The sequence below is a fragment of the Vanessa atalanta genome, chromosome 11 (assembly GCF_905147765.1).
Source record: "Vanessa atalanta chromosome 11, ilVanAtal1.2, whole genome shotgun sequence".
NCBI lineage: Eukaryota > Metazoa > Arthropoda > Insecta > Lepidoptera > Nymphalidae > Vanessa > Vanessa atalanta.
In genome coordinates this window covers 4,767,451-4,774,841 of record NC_061881.1, presented here as the reverse complement: position 1 = coordinate 4,774,841, position 7,391 = coordinate 4,767,451, and positions in this window count along the sequence as shown.

Below are 7,391 nucleotides of genomic sequence, written 5' to 3'. Positions count from 1 at the left end.
TAAAAGACAAAATCCTTATTGAATATAAATAGATTACATTTTCTAATTAATATTTTATATATTTGTAAGTCCATAAAATCTCGCCTTTATAAAATGCATAAAAATTTAGACACCAATAACTATAACCGTCGGTATTTTGCCGTCGGCTTTTGTCAGTAGGTATCGCATGTGGGTAAATATCTGCTAAAGTCCCAATACAAACTGATTTTTATTAAAAAAATATATATAACTTTTTTATAAGCCAAGAAAAAAAAGAAGGTGAATTTATTGTGTCTAGGAAGTTAAGTTCATTACAAAAGTATTTCTCTAGTTAGGTATAAGGTACGTAACTATATTATTTTTCTACATTTAATAGGCCATTTAAAAATATATCTAAAAAGATAGGTACTTACGTATGTAGTTTTTCCATCCAAAATGAATATAGGGCAAATAAATCTAGAGCCGTAATGTAAAAGAAATATTGCCTTGAATCGCAAAGATCCCCTTTTATGTCTCTTATGAATATTGCCCAAGGGACGACAAAATTTTACTTGCTCGCCATTTTGTTTTGCATAATAATAGTTTTATGACAAAAGCGCATAAAGAAACTACGTAGGCATTTTAAAATACCAATCGATACAGCTTATACGAAATACGATGTACGGTTTTATGATAGTAATAGTTAACAAATTAAAAATGATATCAAGAAATAAATTTCGTAGTAATTAATTATTTAGTAATAAGCTATAACTAAAACATTTTAAAAGTAAACTTTTTTTTATAAACAGTCTGTTTCAATTTAAAATTCACTATCACGTCTAAAGCATAGCGAGGATTCAATAAATTCGGAGATAAATTTATGGTATGGTATGCTATTTACTTTTGATTAATAAAAATACTACAGTAATTAAATATTCCCATCAGAGGTAGCTTATTATATATATTAAAATAAATCCACATCTCAGTACCTATAAGTATAAGTTCGTAGCCGTATCGCCTCGCGTCACGTGCCCGTCGTAATAAAATCCAACGGTGCCGCTCGAGAGAAACGCGCACAGGGAAGTGACTTTCTTTATACTTTTATACTTTCTTTTTGCTTTATACACTTTTCTTTTTACGTCCCCGTCGAGGCCGGAGACGTGACGCCGATATTTCTAAGAAAATTCGAAACATTCTCTAGTGTATATCGTTGTTCGTCGGACATTTTCTTTTGATGTTTCCTTAAGAGTATTACAGTCTTGTGTATGGATTTATGGCTAGAATGTGCAGAAATTTCCCAATATTTTTTTGCTAAAGAATGGCTATTTTTCGTAGGTTTTTTATTTTTATACCGTGTTTTTTTACTTATCTTTTAACTAATTAAATTTGAGTTAGAATATCTTATAGGTATCTTATGTATAAACCTATTTATTTTGAAACGAATCACTAAGTTATTCCTCTAGTTTCGTTAAGAGGGGAAGTCAAAAGATTAGGGGCTTGAAATTTTGTTTTATTCAAATGATGTAACCCTTTTACGAGGAGATCGAGTCGGCGGTGGGTCGGGCTTGGATGCGATAATTAAAACCTTTACAACAGTGACATTTACGCTGATGCGAGGATCCAGCCTTAATGAAGGGCGGGCTCTTTGACTCAAGCTACGGAATCCCTTAATTAACATTTTCCACGCGATAGTATAGCTGACTTTAATACCGAACACTAAATTTCGACCAGACAGTTCGGGTTACTCGCGTTATCTCCACGCGATATTTTATTTAAATTAAAGATCTCGCTCATGTATTTAAACACTTTTTATTTTATTTTACAAAGTAAATAGATGCTTATAATTCTGAGATGTGTTCGCTTTTATACATATCGGCAGTAAAACTTTACCAAGCGTAATTTTCTTTTCGCTGACAATAAAATAAGATTTTCGTATAAAGATCTTCGCTTCTAGTCGTATAAAATTTACTAAAAGAATTTGTACTTTTGAACAGATTAAATATTAAATAAATTAAAAAGGGATACTTTAGTCTTTGACATACCTACACATGGCTATGTACCTATGTATAATACATAGCTTGGTGATTTGCGCTTTTTCATGTAGGTACGTTACACATAACTGCTCCGCCTCTTTGAATCGTAACGTTTGTTGTATAGTTTTAAAACGGTGCACATAAATGAACTATCAAACGCAAAGATTTTTCCAAATCAAATCGGTAGATCTCTTTGTTAGCGCGATCATACAAACTCTTCAGTTGTACGATATTTTACATCGAGTAAATGATGATATCATGAAAGGTATCGTGCTATTGATCATTTTACGATTTCTAAGACAATACAGATTATTGTTACAGAACAATAGATACAATAATTGTTACAAGGCATCTTACTGGTCTGTGTGACTGATATAATCTGTGAGCACGTATGTCCGTGAATCGGTACGACTACAAGTAATCTTTCATTCTATATGAGGTCTACCTAACTGGGATTAGTGGTATAAAAAAATAGTGACACAATATTATAACGGAAAATATTTTTTTATTTTCCTGTGGGTTTTTTTGAGCGGGTACATTTATCTAGTTCATTCAACTTTTGTCTAGTTAGTATTTAAAAAAAAACAAGTAATAACAGATAAAATAAAAATTATATTTTTTATACAATAGTTAATTAAGTATATGCTTAAGAAATAATAAAAAAAAAACGCATTTTAAAATATTTTTTTTAATAACTTTGCGCCATTTTTCTGATTCACGCGCTGTGAATTCGGTTTGGTCTCTTCATGTGCTCAATCGTTTTTTATTACAAAGTTAAATTGGAACTTCTTACCAGCATCCTTTTATAATCAATATCTTAGTTATTTATAAGCTGGCCAAGTAATCTGAAAAATATAATTGTCATATGTTAATGCATATTGTTATTTTAACAAAATTATGGACTCGTAAAAAACAAACCTTTAGGTCTTATTCCATTTCGTCTTTGTAGCTCCGCACAACAATCATAAAATAAGTCCAAACTGTTAAAATAATACATACGTGTTTTACAAAACAATACTAAATTGAGACAATTGTTAAATAATTTAAGCCTGTAATGAATTGATAATAATTGTCTACATTACGTCTCATTGGAAGGTAATGTTCCTTTCGATTTTTGGTCCTTAACTGTTTAAAATTAACACATATAAATACTTTATTCAACAGTTTAATTACAACCACCGTTAAATCATCAATAGAATTTTCAATTCATCGAGAAGAACCGGCTTAAAAAATCAGTAGTATTTTTATTCAATCTATACATATATGATTCGAATACTTACGTAACAGGCTAATCACAGTAGATATTAAATGAATTGTTACGCTGCAATCCTTATCGAAAGTTGATACTAAAATAGCGCATACAATAAACGCTATAAAAATCAAGATGCTCAGTGCAGTGCTGTATAGGAATAGCATCGCAGTTACCCGACGGTTCTGTGAAGTGACAAAGTAGGATACAATTATTTTTAGTTAAACAGACGGAAACGAAACGACATAATTTATACATAGTATGTGTATAGATACATCCTTGTATAGATTAACGCCCGGTTACTATATTCAAAAACCAATACGCTTTTCTCACAGATATTTGAAATATTAACGAGGCGTAATTCAGATGCTACTATTGGCTTACGGATCAGAGAGCTACGAATAACGTGCAGTAGGGTAAATTTATTTAGAGTTAGTTTAGGTACGGAGTCTTCTCTTTCAATAAAAGATGACGACTTTTTTCAAAAGTCTTGCAATCTTAACTTTATGAATAAGTCAAGTTTTTGCTAAAATCAAATTGTTATTTATAACAAGGAGCATAAAAAAGTTGATTCAGTAGATCATAAATAAATAATATTTCTTTCTCGCTAGAAATACACATACTTTTACCCCACGTACCCCTTGGGGGTAGGTATGTAGGACTCGCCATTACCCATGACGTATAGTATACCGGAATACTCACTAAAAAACCAGCCTCTCTGTTTTTTCGGCGGGCACCACAAGATAGATTTCGCATGCTATCGTTATATAAATATACCTACCTAGTTCAATTTTAGTACAACAAATCTACGCTTTTATAATTATTATAATAATACGCTCCTGTTAAAGTTCTCGTTACTAATAATTACATTTGTAAATTAAACCTTACTTATCAACAAAACGTAAAACAACGGCGTCTGCTTCATAAAAAGGTACCTAGTTAAGTTATAAAGAAAAATACAAGAAATATGAATATGATAATTAACTATATTGAAGTGAAGTAAGTTATTGCTCACCATAAATATTCCAATAAGAAACACCACACTTGCTAGAAAGAAAAGTACTCCCGTCACAGTCGTCAAAAATATAGCTATTTGAAAAACCCAACCAAATATTCCACTTGATTTACAAACTTCAGGTACTAGGAACATACAGGCATCGAGTACTGAATTGAACTGTGAAAAAGAGATATAAACCCGTAATAATATGTGTTTGTATTATATAGTATACTATAGCTACATTCATTTTCTTCTCTACATACATATGTCTATGTTTGTTTGTGGCTGAATATATATTGATTAATCTATTCTAATTTATATATACCTATAGGTATATAAAACAAATTTATAAAATATTTTCTTAGTATGTAATATAGGAAAAAAGAAATACTGAATAAATAAATTAATATAAACTTTAATTTGCTTTTCTGTCTTCCTTAATTAAATTTATAAATACAATACCTTGGCCCAAAGACAGTCTGTCTATGGGCCAAGGTATTGTATAGGAAACCGGATAGAAGGATACCTAAACTTTCCATCAGACACGAGCACTATTATCCTTCATCGCCTTTGGCTTATCAAACCATAGCCTAAGCTGAATATATAGTTATAAGTTGAAGTAATTATTTGAGAGCTAGATTTGTTAAATATTAATAATGTACAAGTGAATAATTGTATATTATTAAAATTCGAAAAGGGTTTACATATGTAGCTTCTTAGACTTCTTATAAAACTTACGATTCCATAGATGGCTATGATTATAGAAGCGATTTTTAAATTAATACAAAAACAACACTCATTTACTACGGGCAATTGATCGAATACCGACATATTTTAATTATTTCAATGTTTTTTAAGTTAAAATCAATTCTACTTTCTCGCTACAACTGTTTTTGACAGAATCTAGACAGCGTCAAAGATTATTGAAACTTTCTACGGTAGAGCATCGAAAGGAAATAATTTTGTTTTAACTCTGTCACTTGTAATATTTTTCCGTGATATAGACAATTATTAGTTAATATATTTCTGGCTGTAATACTTTAAGTCGTAAAAAAATCTAATTAACTTCAAAATATGCCTTTATCAAGTATATTTTTAGACAAACATTTTTCAATCATCAATTTAAAGCTAGTACTGGTACCAAACACATAACAACAAACTCAGCAGTTAGTCTTTTCCACCAATATTAAAACATAGTTATATTTATGAAATGTAAGCATAATTATACATTCTACGCGAAAATCAACAAATGCTTAAATATTTTATCACTTATATAATCTTGCATTGAATAATATACCGTATTTTGTTATTATTTTATAATAAAATATCTTAATAGATTATTGCGGATTCAAAAAAAGATTTTTTTATGTGTTAATTTGTGTTTATTATTTATTTTGTGCTCGACACTGAAGGAGAAATTCGTGAACCAAACCTCACTGGATCAGCATGGTGGAATAAGCTCCAAACATTCTCCTCAAATGGTGAGGAGGCCTAAACCAAGCAGGGAGAGATTTAGGTAGACGCTGTTACTTTTGTGTAAGAAAATATTGATATTAATTAATTGGCAAAGTAGTATCTGCGTAATTTACTACTGTAGAATTGCCCTAGAGAGGACTTATTGACTTTGCAGAGTCAGGAAAAACTTAATTTCCTTGTTCAGAAGATTTACATTGGAGTAATATTTGACCTTACCTGTTATACGTGTTTTCAATATAAAAAATACTAAAGGACGAACATTTTATTTATAATATAACCAACGTATATATTCAATACAGATTACAGAGTTGAATAATTAATAAACGTTAACATTAAGAAGTTACGTAATCAAAACATTTCATCTTTATAGCTTCTTATAACTATCATGAAGTAAAGCCAAACTGAAAAATAACAAATTCTAATTAATACGATAAGTACATTAAAATCTAGAAAGGTACAAAAATATTCTATAAATATGTCAATTCTTAAGAAGAATCCTTAATAAAGGTATCCCAATTAAATGAAAGCAGGTTTACGATATAATTAAACATTACTATTTTGTTAGTGTCATGTCAAATATTATTATGTTTGTTTTTGTCATATCTTGCATTTATGTACTAGAAAACCCCTCCAGAAAGCCCCGGCTTTGTGCGGGTGCAATACATAATTAAGGACATTATGTGATATTAATACAATTTGGACCCTATAGCACTCAGACATTATGTAGCTTTCTACCAAAGAAAAAATATGAAATTTTATCATTACTTCCGAAGATTATCCGACATAGAATATATAAAATTTGCCTCTTTATAGTATTTAGGTATATAGATTTCCTCTACTATTATGACCCACAAAAATGGTAGATAAATATTGACTTACGCAAAACAGACACAATGAGTGAAATATTGGGCCAGTCCACAGCACAATTTTGGTCTATGTTAACTGATACAATGGTAACTATTATAAAAATCACGTAAAGTAGTATTAAGCATGTTATAGCACATAAAAATATAACTGCAGTAATTCTGGTTCCCTGTGGAATAAAAATTACACATAAGGTTGTTTATCACTTTTTAAATATTTAATATATTCAAAATCCAAGACTCAAGACCCGTAAACCTAACCAAAGATCTTAACAGTCTTAAATAAACACAAGTGAATTTTCATTTATTTTCCCATATCGATGTCAACGGTGAAGGAAAACATCGTGCGAAAATTTTGCCACATGGGTATTCACCTATTCAAATTGCCGCAACTGAAATAAGATAGCTTTTCCTCTACAGGAGTGGAAACCTTAAACCTTAAACGTGGCTGTCACTCTGCTTTTAAGTCACACGATACTTTTACTAAGAATTTATTTTTTAAAAACTCACAGTTATTATACCAATAAGGAAGACGACAGCTGCAATCAACAGTAATACATCAGTTGCAATAAGGGCGTATCCAAGATATGTTACTACGACTGCAATGATATCTTCGCTTGAGCCACATATCGGGTTCATAAACAAATACACAGAATTAGCAATATTTAACTGAAAGAATTTCACGATTAAACGAACACATAAAATGATAGCCCATCCCTAAGTTATTGTCACGCAAAAAAAAAAATTGTGGCAAGAAATATTTTTATAATGGACTTGTATTAAAATTAACAAAACTTACGACTCCCACAAGAGCT